Below are 12,951 nucleotides of genomic sequence, written 5' to 3'. Positions count from 1 at the left end.
CTGAAAGTTTGCTCTCCTAAGATTCAGGGTCTTGACTTTACAGTTCACCTGGCCCATATCCCTCAAGACTGTGAATTCCACCAGGGCATCATCACTGCAGCCCTGGCTGCCACCAATCTTGACCACTCTAATTAGTTAGTCTGTGTTGGCAAACAACAGGTCCAGTAATGCTTCTCCTCTGGTTGGGCTGTCTATCACCTGGATTAAGAACTTATCCTCAATGCACTCCAAGAGTCTCCTGGACTGCTTACAGCTTGCTGTGCTACTTTTCCAGCAGATATCAAGGTGATTGAAGTCCTCCAGCAGGATCAGGGCCTGCAAGCGTGATGCTTCCTGTAGTTGAAGTAAGAATGCTTCATCAACAGGCTCCCCTTGATCAGGAGGCCTGTAGTAAACACCAACGACGAGGGTTCTTCTGTTGGCGTGGCCCCTAATTTTTACCCATAAGCTCTCAACCTGTTCATCGCTGTTTTTCAGACAGCTCTGTGTGGTCAATCCATTCTTTAACATAGAGGGCACCACCACCACCACCCCGACCCTCCTTCCTTGCCTGTCCCTTCTGAACAGTTTATAGCCATTGATTGCAGTGCTCCAGTCATGTGATTTGTCCCCCCACATTTCAGTGATAGGAATTGGGTCATAGCTTTCTAGCTGCACAGTGGCTTCCAGCTCCTCCTGTTTGTTACCCATGCTGTGTGGATTGGTATAGAGACACTTCAGTTGGGCTGTCGACCTTGTCACCTTTTTAGAGGTACAAGCCTTAATTCCTTTGAGGCATTTCACATGTGTTTCCCTGTTGGTTCCTAATACATCATCAGCCCCTGGCTCTTCTCTGTTGCTCAAAACTCCATCCCCTTCCCCCCTAAATCTAGTTTAAAGCTCTCCTTATATATTCTGGCCAGCTTGTTGGCAAAGACCCTCTTGCCCCACTTGGTTAGGTGAATCCCATCAGCTCCCAACAGACCTGGCTTTATGAAGGGCTCCCTTTGGGGATCCTTGGGAGTTTTCCATAGTCAGAAACCTCTCTTGCAGATATTATGACTTCTGGAATGCTCTAGGCTTGTGCGTAAAGGGATGTGTGAAGGAGTGACATAATACAAGCTTAAATAAGCACTGGTGGGTGCAGATCAGTTAAATACATTCATGATACCTGTCAGAAGACATGAAATTATTTATCCTCTAAACACCCAAGCCTGGCAAATCTCAGTTTTCTGAGTCACAAACTTAACATCTACAATGTAGTTTTTGGCTCAGTGTGTTGCACATTAGTCACTGGGATAGAGGGACATGCATTGTTTGAGCTGTGAAGAGCATTGTGTTTCAGCAGGATAGACTTGGGCATAATGTTGCTTGGGGTGATCTTATTCTTGTGTTTTTTTCATCACCAATGATGGTATATATTAACTCCATAATACTTGTTTGGCAACTGAGTGTGGCAGTGAATATTGAGATGATAGCACTAAGGCTAACACCAATGGCTGTGTTCTCAGGAGCTGGCAGGGATGGGGATATGAGATGAGGGGTCGGTTGGAAGGTGGAGGGAGGTAAGAAATGCTATTGCTCCACAGAGCCAAACTCCTGGGGAAGCATAGTAGCACCATGCCTTGAGCTTTCCCACATTAAAAGCATCAACAGCTGCAAAGCAAAGAGCATCACTTTAATAAGCTCTCTCTGAATGAATTTGCAGAAGAATCTGAAATTACTTTGAACAGGTCCACCACCTGAAGAGAGACTAGACAGGTTTATCTTTGGGAAGCTTATTCAGCTAGCTTTGAATTTTTTTTTCTGTTGTGTTCTATGTATGCCTTTTAATTCAATGCCCTGTATTCAGCATGCAGCATTTAAGAGACCAATAATATAAAATAATGTTGGTACAATTGCTTTCTATTAGTCTGGGCTGTCTTATTCAGTCTTAATAATATGCAATTGCAGTCTTAATATGCAATTGCATAAACATTATTTAATATCACAGTTGCCTATAGTCGTTGAATTTAGGAATGTAAAAGAGCATTCAAAATAAAGCTTGTAGCATCTCAGTCAGGAAAAAGTGTGCCAAACCATGACTGATGAGTTGTCTTCTAGAGGAAGTGGAAGATAAGCAGGGATTCAAGAGCTGTTTCCCTGTTGGTTCCTAATACATCATCAGCCCCTGGCTCTTCTCTATTGCTCAAAACTCCATCCCCTTCCCCCCTAAATCTAGTTTAAAGCTCTCCTTGTATATTCTGGCCAGCTTGTTGGCAAAGACCCTCTTGCCCCACTTGGTCAGGTGAATCCCATCAGCTCCCAACAGGCCTGGTTTCTCAAAGGTAGATCCATGATCATAGAAGCCAAAACCTTGAGTATGGCACCAGCCACACAGCCAGGCATTCACCTTTTCAATTTGTGTCCTCCTTCCTGAAGCCCTTCCTCTGACTGGGAGGATAGAGGAGAACACCACCTGTGATCCAGGTCCTTTTAACATTGCCCCGAGGGACATATGGTCTCTTTTGATGGTTCTAAGTTGCCTCGTTGCAGTATCATTAGACTCTATGTAGAATAGTTGAGTGGATGATAATCTGTAGGGTTTACCAGGCTCAGCAGCCTCTCTGTGATGTCATGAATGCAAGCTCCTGATAGGCAGCAGACTTATCCAGAGAAATTGTCTGGACAGGAAATGGGTGCTTCCGTGCTTCTCAGTAAGGAATCTCCAATTATTAATATGTCACATGCTTTTCTGGTGGCACTGGTTCTAATGCAGGTGGGTGATTAGATCAACTTTGCATGGTTGTTGTCTCCTGGATCCTGTCCATTACTCATGTGCTCTTCATTCTCCACCCCAAAGCATCATATCTATTACGTAGGGGCACTTTATGGGAAGGGGGAAGATTCTTCCTTCTGCCCCAAGCAGAGACAAGGGTCCAGTCTCCTTCATCTCATGAGTTACTTGTGTCTGTCAGCTTGATGTTGAATTCAGGCTTATCTTCCCCTTGTGCAGCCGTAAGGCAGGGCTGTCGCTCAGCCTGGGACAGCACACAGTACCATGTATCGATCTCCCATTCACATTCCCAGATACTGCGCTGCCTGTTGAGCTCCTCTTGCAACATAGCTACTTGTTTGAAGAGTTCTAGCTAGGCACGCTTGTAGCTATGACATCCACCGTTACCTTCAGGTGCTAGGGGGACTTCCAGGTGCTGGAGCTCCACGTAATCTAAGGTCTGGACAGCTATTTCAGTCCCTGGGAAGTCTGTTTGGGTGAAGATGTCAGCATAGGTAGGCTGTAGTGCTTCTGTTTGGGTTTCAGCCTTAGCCTTGCAGTTGCAGCAAGTGGACAACATTTTCTTTCAGCAGGTCACAGTCTCCTTGTAGTTCTCAGAAAAAAATGGCTCACTTTTATAAAATGGTAATTATTTTGAAAGATGCCATCTTTCTAATTCTAATTCCCAGGAGACCTCAAGCTTCCAGGTAGGCTTGCACAGCCACCATCTAGCTGGTGTGACCATCAGGACTGCAGCCTAAGTCTGCTGGTGAGCAAAGCAGGCAGCAACCCAACAACTAACAGAGTGTGCTCCCCTTCTGTGCAAACTGCCAACACTGTTCCCAACAGACACCACTCTCTGTTTGGACACCCTGCTTGCTGGTGCTCCCTAGGGGCCAGTTATATGTGGCTTCTCCTGGTTTGAACTGGCTGCAGGGAATGCTGGCACGGCCCAACTCTTGCCCACCCCTCTTGGAAGATCTGTCACCTGCCGGTGACACACAGCCGAAGGGTGTCAGGGGCCTAGAAAACCTCTCAGACACCCCCCCGGGGACTTCACAAGCCTCGCACTCCTCATAGCACGCAGCAACAACTGCTGCTGCTGCCACTGCTCAAGTTAATTTCAGTGTTTGAATCATTGGTTTATTGCAATTTATATCCCTATGTGTGGCTATTTTTAAGAATGATTCAGTTTTCTGTATGTAATTTTTAAAGGACTTTTAAAGTTAATGAACATCTATGCTAAGAGCTTTTTCAACAGAAAAGCTTGTGTCAGCTGTGGGTGATGTTGACTGTGTAAACTTCCTGGTATTCTATATGCATGCATATGGAACCTAAGGCTCTTTAACCAAATTGGTCCCAAATTATCAACGTTTTTAACAGAAGAAAACAGTGGGAAAATTTCCATTTGACAATTTACAAACGCTTTGGTTAAGTTTTTGACTGCATTATAATCAGAGCTTTTAGCTATACTGTGGGTCAATGGGAGGTCTGCATTTCCTGGCAACTGTTTCTGGGTGCTGCTTCTTTTCTCAAGGTGAACTGGCTTTTAGTGACTATCTCTTGATATCCTTCATGAGAATCATGCTGGTGTAAATCTTGTGGGGGAGATTTCCAAAGGAATAAATAGACACCCAAATTCAATGGATAATCAAGTAACTGTTTACAGAAGCAAGTCCACTCTGCTCTAGATTTTTTTTTAATCGGCTCCATTTTTTATCCTAGTCATTAGATTTTTCCTTTCTTCCCTCTCCATACCTTCTGATTTCACAGACTGAAGCAGAATGTGCTCCAGGAGCAGTAGGGCTGGTTTCACACTTGCACGTTTCATGTGAGAGGGGGCTTAAAATGTGGCAAAATAAAGTATGTCACAACCTACAAGGTAAAGATCTCATTATTTTCTGTATTACTGTCCTGTCGCTAACCCTGCAAGACAGAGTTCAGCAACAAATCACTGTTAAATGCATCCTACTACAGATGCTGGACATCTGATGCTCCTTCTCCTAGCAATAATAAAGAAAACTTTCTCAGAATCTCCTCTTAGGATCTGTGTCAGTGAAAACAGATGAAAACAAAACTATAAGCAAGACTAATGACCCTGATGTGAAGATAATGAGAAAACTCCACTTGGGAAGTGGCTGTATTTATAGCCACATTAAAAAATGATGGAACTATACTTGCTTGAGCCAAAGCCGAATTTGGCCTGTCTGTGTAGAATTGAGTGGGTCATGAAACTGTGATTCAAGAGAAAACACTGAGTCAGGAATTAACTGGGGAAAGAGCATGCTTCCTGCACACAACAGAATATACTCCAGCATGGGCTAGTAGTAACATGCATCAAGCTATATTGCTAATCCTTTAGCATCAGAATAACACTATGTCCTGGTGTATACAAGTTCCTAACTGCTGACATAGTGGGGGCCTTTAGGAAGCTCCTAAAAGCCCTCTAAAATCATTAGGCCTAATTCTGCTTGCGATTATGTTGGTGTAAGTTCAGAGTAACTGCACTGACTTCAAGGGAGCCAATTCAGATTTATCTCTCTGTATCTCTCATTATTTCCTGCATTGTTTCCAGTTGCACAAAATCATGTGTACATGTCCTCCAGAGCTGCTGGAACCCTCTGTCCTCCCTGCGCTGCACGTGATGCAATGAGTCTCTGATGGAGGAGGAGAGCTGAAAAGTCTATGTAGGGAAGCAGATAATTTCCTGAGCAACAGATACAAAAATACCAACTAATAAAAAGCCTTCAAACTGTGACAATTCAATGCACACACGTACAAGGATGCCTTGACAAGCTGCTTGACTTCTCAGCAAAACTTTCTTGTTTTCTTGAGTGCAGCTTCCACCAAACTCCCCCACTCAGGTATTAAGCTCTGTAGTGACGGCTGAGACTGATAGCATATTTCCATACATTCTGTATGGTATGTCTAAATATTTTGATGGTTTTAATATTTTGTACCAGCTGTGGAAACTGGTTTGCTGCTAGGTGACTGTAAAAGTGAGATTTGGTAAATAATTATTAGAAATCTTATACTAACACTATGATTGAAACAATAGACAAAAGTGTAGCCAAGCAATTAACTAGTAGAGGTAGGTAATCATAAGTTTTGCAGTTCTTTGCTCTTATGACTAGATGGTCCTGTATGCTAGATGAGAACAATGCTGAAACTGACCACATGTGATTGAAGCTGCGTTAAGCTTCAAGATCAAAGAACAAAGACAAGAACAAAGACTTCAAGGACAGTCAACAAGAACTTCAAATGGGTTGGTGGTCGCAAAAGCAGCCCTTCGACTCAAATGGATCCTTCATTGCACATGATTGGATGTAGGCAGTACTAAGATAATCAGTTGCAGTCATTTTTATGTATATGTATACTAATCTGATTAATATGCAATTAGTTATTCTATATAACCTGTTAGTGCTAAAGCTGTGGCATGCACACTAGGTGGAACTATCCCCTGTGCATCTAGCGCTGCAATAAAGAATGCCTGCTTTCTAAAACTCCAAAACGAGTCTTAGAGAGTTTCTTCGACCGGCTTTTCGGTATCAAGACATGCACGTGTTTGCTGCTATTGTCCTTTCTGAATTGACAGACACTTGTTCCTCACTGTAAATGTTTGTATGGTGGTGCTTGCCTGACTAGCTACAGCCTAAATAACGATAAACGAGCCTTTTCTTTTTTTAGTCCATTGTTGTTATGCATTAATTCTCTTTGCAAATAGTCACTTGGTACTGGAAATTTTACTGGCATTATCTTTTAGCAAACATTTTATATATAGAGTCACCAGAAAACATTAATTATGCAGTTGCCATAAATACAGCACTGTACAATATTAGGTATCAGGCTCATAGATGAAAGAACTGTGCCTAGTGGGCCAGATGCTCTTTGCCTTTTCACTACTCTAATACTAATGTTATTTCACTGTCTTCAAAGCTGCTACTCTGGATTCGCTGAGCAACAGTGGAGAACAGAACCTGGCCTATTTGCTAAGAATTGTAATACTTCCAGGGTCAAAATGGTTTCTCAAAAGAGTTTTTGCCCTTAGCATTTAGTGAGAAGGTCTGAAAGCTGGGTATTTTAAAATTTGCTTGGAATATCAAATGGTGTAATCCTTAGTTTTTCTACTTGGGAGGCTCAGAAGCATAACTTCTCACATCTTAACTGAAAGCGCATGGGACCTCCATGCTTCAAAAAGATATCCTTTTACAGAATACTCATTTAACATTAACATTAAATAGAAGTGATCAAGAAACAAAACAAAGAAACAAAGCCACAAAAAGCAAGGAAACTTATTTACAAATCTTTCTCACTCCCTCATCTGTTTATTTTTTGGTCCCATGGTTCTGTTTCTTTAGTTCTTTACTCATCACCAAATGAGACAAGACCTGAATTTTAATTTAAAAAAAATAATAAAAAAAGCAGCCCCGAAAGAAGCAAAACAAAAAAGATAGACAATAGTCTTTCTCAACCACTGGAGGTACAAAATATGCCAGTATTTCACTTAGGGATTGAAATAAAACCACTTCAATAAATAGGATGTTCTTCATTTGGAAGCAGGAGAAGATGAGAGTGGCCCAGGGCACTGTTTGACAATAAAGTGACTGTGTGCCAATATGACATAGGCTATGTATAGGATGTATCATGTGGCATGTTTTCATTAGAGGCAGGGAATTACCTCTGATCCAAGAATGGGCAAAATCTCATTTGGAAATTACTGCTCACAGTTATAGTGATTTATGTACTAGAAAGAGACATTCAAACTAAAATAAATGTGGAGAAGGCTATAGGAGGAGAAGGAAAATGGAGAACTGACAGTTTGGCTTGTTTAAACCTCCAAAACAGTCTGGGAGGGGACAGGATTACTCTTTCTAAATACACTTAAGACAAAAATTCCAGGAAGAGAGAAGAATGCTCTCTGTTGGAGGATAATGTGATCAAGTGGGTGTACACTGGTCATGAGTTAATTTAGGCTACTGCTTAAAAAGAAAATTTCCAACCATTAGGAGAGTGAGGTGTGGAGCAGCCTTCCAGACAAGGCCCTGGCATCAGAATCCTAGTTATTTGCAATATCCACCTTGATAAACTAATGGAAGCAGCTGTATGACAGGGCAGGAATGATCCAGGAGTTAGAAATTCAAGCTTCAGAGACACAAGACTTCTGCTACCCAGTTTTGTGGTATACCTGAGAGGCAGTTGAAAAGGGGAATATCAGTGTTTTGTTGGCTCCATCATATTTCTTTTTATAGGCTTTGGTGCCTTATATAGAAGGGGCTAAAAGTGTTAATGGGTGTTGAGATTTTCGATGTGGCTTGAGGAGGCCTGAGGTTCTTGTGGCTGCTCCTGCCCTTAACACTTGATGCATGGCTTCCTGAAATAGTGGAAGGCTTTGACTCAGTAACCTGCGTCACCTCTTCCAGTCCTACATCTTTTGCTCTCTTTAAATAGTAAAACAACAACAACAAACATGGTACAAGATATGCAGGAGATATAAAGAAAAAACAGGTCACTGGACTTTATGCTGAACCATATCCTCTTGGGTTCTTCCACCCCATCTATGCTAGAAGTGGAAGAAATGAATTTGTGACTTCTAAACCTTCCCATCCCTTTTGGGCGAGTTGGGCCTAAAAGAAGATGGAAACCTCACTAATAGCCCCAGGCCTCTGACAGATCCTTGCATGGTATGTACAAATGGAGGCAAGGACTCCTTATTTCCTCCACTGTTCTTTGCACTATTACATAAAGGCAAATAAGTTATTTAATAGCTAAATAGAGATTACATAACTTAGCTCCATAAATCTAAATCAGAGTATGCCACACTGGACAGACATAAGGAAGTGGAAGGGTGAAATTGTGGTCCTAATGAAGTTGATGGCAAAGCTCTTGCTTAAACTGTTGAGATCACAGTTTCATCCAAAATTTTGCTTCAAGCCTGTGGCTGGCTAACCAGGCTGGATATTTAAAGCATATCCCTGTTTTTCCAAGTACTGGGGTGAGCTGACCTTCCTTATTTTTTTTCTTGAGTTTTTTGCTTATGATAAAGAAACACAAAAAAGTATTTTAAGACCAAATATTGAGCAAGCTCTTGCAAACTTGAATTGTAAGCCTAAAAAGGGTATGAAATAGTATCTCTGCATGCAAGAACAAATATTAGCAAAGTGGTTGTTCTCATGCTTCAATGTCAATACTTTAAGCCACTGAACAGTGCAGATGAGTCACGTTATTTGTATGTCTGAAGGAAAGATGTGAAACCTTAACTTTTGAGGGATAGGAGTCTAAACAACAAAACCCAGACGTCAACAAAGTAAGTAAAAGCCCCTACTGAACCTGAAACCTATATTCCCAACCAAAAGATTATTTCTCTCCCACTCCTCCCTGAAGCATCTCTTAAGAACTGAGCTGATTCAATATAGAATGTCATTAACAATCTAACAGTGAACAAGGACTGGGGATCATCCTTATCTTACAAAACCAAACTATAAATAATCATCTTGAGCAAATCTAACATCCTGACAGGGAGGCAGCATCTCAGAAAATTGATTCCAGTGTATTAATAAACATAAATACCAAACCATTTCTTGCAGAACATTTTGGAGCTATAGAAATCCTTCCAATAAATCTTAGATAAAGCTGTCAAGGTTGGGGGAAAATTGCTTCCATGTATGTGATTAAGCCTGAACAGTTTAAAAAGACTTATCCTGCTACAAACAATCAGGTATGGTAGGTCAGAACCATCCCAGTGTCATTGCTGACAGTTTCATTACTTAGGTCTGACATGGACAGGCAACCATCTGATAAGTCATAATAGCCTTGACTGTTTCATGAGCAGCTTCTGACTAACCCACATATGGCCCTAGCAGGGCAGGCCAAAATCTCACAGGCTTGACTCTAAATTCCAGCTTTTATCAGTGTGAAAGATGGTGGCAAGGCAGGCTGTGGCTTTGTCCCTCTTCTTGTGCTGGCCAAAAGCCATCTGGAGTGTGAGGGGCTGGAGAAATGGTCCTTCTTGGTTTTCTCACTGTGCAGAACAAGCAACAGCACAAATTTAAGTTTCATATCTATGCATCATACTGCAAGCTACTCCATCAACTTGGATAAAGCCATGCTACTTTACAGTTTCATTAATCCCTTCAGATGCTTGTCTACCTCTTTCTCCCTTCATCCACACTTTTGTTATTTACTAACACCTCTCTTCACTTTCCTGCCTTATTCCCTCTCTCACATCCATTATTGTACCCTCTTCACTACTCACACTGTCCCTTTCCTTCTCTCTTTCTTCTCCCTGGTCCCCGCTCAGCCTCCCTCAGCCTCTGGATAAGAGAAGACAAAGTGACAAAGAGAGAGGGACATATGGGAAAGTGACAAAGAGAAAGGGAGATGTGGGAAAAGGAATGAATGTTGATGATGGGGAGTCAGAGAGAAAGGAAACATGAGAAATGGAGTGTATCACTTGAATAAGGGACTTTGAGAGGCACTCAAGCATCCCTCCCTGTCCCATCCCCCAGAGTTTCCTCTGAACGCCTGGTTTCTCCAAGTCACAGGTCAGGCAGGACAAAATCTTGGCCCTGTTCTAAACTCCTGCTTCATTAAGTGGAAGCTTTGCTCAAGTGCCAGAATCAAGGACTAAACCCAGAGGTACATGAGCAGCTGAGATGACACTAGAGTCAGTACAGTACCACATGCTTGTGCCAGGTTTCAGTTGTCCTCAGGAAGCCCTTAGGATTAGCTAGCTTCCATCCTTTTTTTTTTTTTTTGCATTTACTTTTTCTGCAGCAGGGAGTCATTATTTTTTCTGTCAAGGCCTTTTCAAACATTTACTATTAAGCATGAACATTCATTCTGAAGTATAATGATGAACATGGTAAATAAATTCAGTCTTATTGAAGTACGGAACAGAGACATGCCCCCAGACCCAAAAGTATTGCTCATACAAAATCAAGAAACTCTGACCTTTGGTGCTCACTGATGTCCTCTCAAACACAAATATAGCCAGAGATTACTACTCTGTATATTTATCCAAATTATGAAATGAAGTCATGCTTATTTTACATTGAAGAAATAGCTTGAAGTGCCAAATTTCCAAAATAACAAAACTTAAGAATCTGGTCTGTATGTTTACTAAATACTAGGTGTGCTTTTTTATAGAAGGGACAAAGAACAAAGGAAACTGCTACTTCTTAGCTGTTAAATGAAACAACACTCAACAATAACTCTTGTGTGTTGATTCCTCTGCCCTGTCCAGCCTCATTTAGATGTAAAGGTATATTAGGTGTACGTGGCAAGGTTTTGGCAGTGGGTGGGGACGGCTGCAGGGGTGGCCTCTTTGGTCTGCCCCGTGCCATACACAGCCAGTTCTAGACAGCTCTGCAACGGACCCATCCCAGGCCAAAGCTGAGCCAATCAGCAAAGCTGGTAGTGCCTCTGTGATAGCATATTTAAGAAAGGGTAGAAAAACCACTGCACAGCAGCTGTGAGAGGGACGAGTGAGAAAAATGTGAGAGAAACAACACTGCAGACACCAAGATCAGTGAAGGAGGGGGAAGAGGTGCTCCAGGCGCAGATATTCCCCTGCAGCCCGTGGAGACGACCATGCCAGAGCAGATATCCACACTGCAGCCCATGGAGGGCCCCATGCTGGAACAGGTTTATCCTGAAGGACTGCAGCCTGTGGGAAGGACCCATGCTGGAGCAGGGGAAAAGTGTGAGAAGGAAGGAGCAGCAGAGAGGAACTGGTATGTACTGACCACAACTGCCCATTCCCCACCCCCCCCCCGTGCTGCTCAGGGTTGGGGGGGGGGGTAGAGGAATTGGAAATGAAGGAATGAAGTTGAGCCTCAGAAAAAAGGGGGTGGGGGGAAGGTGTTTCAGGTTTTGTCTTTGTTTCTCACCATCCTACTCTATTTTTAATTGGCAATAAATACAATTAATTTTCCCCAAGTTGAGTCTGTTTTCCCCATGATGGTAATTGGTAAGGGATCTTCCTGTCTTTATTTTGAGCCGTGGTCTTTTTCATCTTATTTTCTCCCTCATCCTGTTGAGAAAGGGGAGTGAGAGAGCGGCTGGGTGGGTGTCTGGCGGCCAGCCAAGGTCAACCCACCACAAAAGGCAATCTCTTTTCAGGCATCGCAGAAACACTGGTGCCAAGGGGACACTGTTCTTTTATAGACACAGCAGCCCAATTAAGGTGGCTAAGGAATAGGCCTTCATTTTATCTACAAGGAGTTCGCTGGTAACAAGTGATGTGGGAGGCAGGTACAGAGAATGTGTTTAAAGATTCTGAGTAGCTTATGTTACAGGATACAACTCTAGCATTTATAAACTAACAGCTTGGCCATGGATTGCCTCCCCCATGCTACAAAAACTTGATAGCTGCCACTCTTACTCCAGTTCCACCCATGAAGTTACACACATGGTATAGAACAGCAAATGCTGTAAACGACATGACTTGCCACAAACTACAAAGCCAACATTAACAACAATAATCAGTGTACACAGTCCTGTCTATCCTAGAGATCCTAGAAGCCCTTTGCAAACTTCACAGATCATTTTATGACAACCAAGCTCAGGGAAAACGGCCAGGGCCAGAGTATGAACAAGCGCCATGGGCTATCCTTACCCACCACTGAGTTACAGCCCTCACCAGAGTGACACAAAACAAATGTTCAGCCATAAACAGTAAGACTAAAGAACTGGCTTAAAGCAGGAAATGCTTGCTTTCAGCAAGTAAAATAAATGTCCCATCCAGTGCTGCTGACCATTATATCTATTTAAGTAAACTGAAACATTGTACAATAACCAAAAGCTACAATTTCCATTTGTCTTAGAAGTGTATAAGAACATATTTTAATATCTTCTGAGAGTTGGGCCAAATTTGATTACCCGCTCTTCCTTTTTATCTGCTGCTTCTTCACTACAGCCAAGCAAACATGCCAAATTTCTGCCCAGAGTAAAAGACTGTTGTATGATTTATTATTAGAAAAGAAAGCCAACATATATAAACAAAAGGACATGCCAATCTTATTCTGATTAACTCTCTCCAAATCTACCAAAACTAATGCTTAAACTGAGTAATTACCATGGGTATTTACTCAGAACCAGCTTCTCCATATGCCAGCCCCTAAATCATCTCACAGAGACTGTCCAGTGTAAATCAGTCACATAAATGCAGTAAGATGACTGAACGAGACCTCAGTTACTACTGATTATAGCAGTTCACT

The 12,951-nt window shown here is 42.3% G+C and overlaps 1 protein-coding gene across 1 annotated transcript in view; it reads right to left on the bottom strand.

Annotated features, from left to right (window-relative positions):
- The window catches only part of LOC138683277 (BDNF/NT-3 growth factors receptor-like), a 217,751-nt gene that overhangs the window by 40,163 nt on the left and 164,637 nt on the right, over positions 1-12,951 (bottom strand). The gene's annotated exons all lie outside the window — the stretch shown is intronic.

This window comes from Haliaeetus albicilla, chromosome W (assembly GCF_947461875.1).
Source record: "Haliaeetus albicilla chromosome W, bHalAlb1.1, whole genome shotgun sequence".
Taxonomy (NCBI): Eukaryota; Metazoa; Chordata; class Aves; order Accipitriformes; family Accipitridae; genus Haliaeetus; species Haliaeetus albicilla.
The sequence above is the reverse complement of the archived record's forward strand: the minus strand, read 5'-3'. Positions and strand labels throughout refer to the sequence as shown.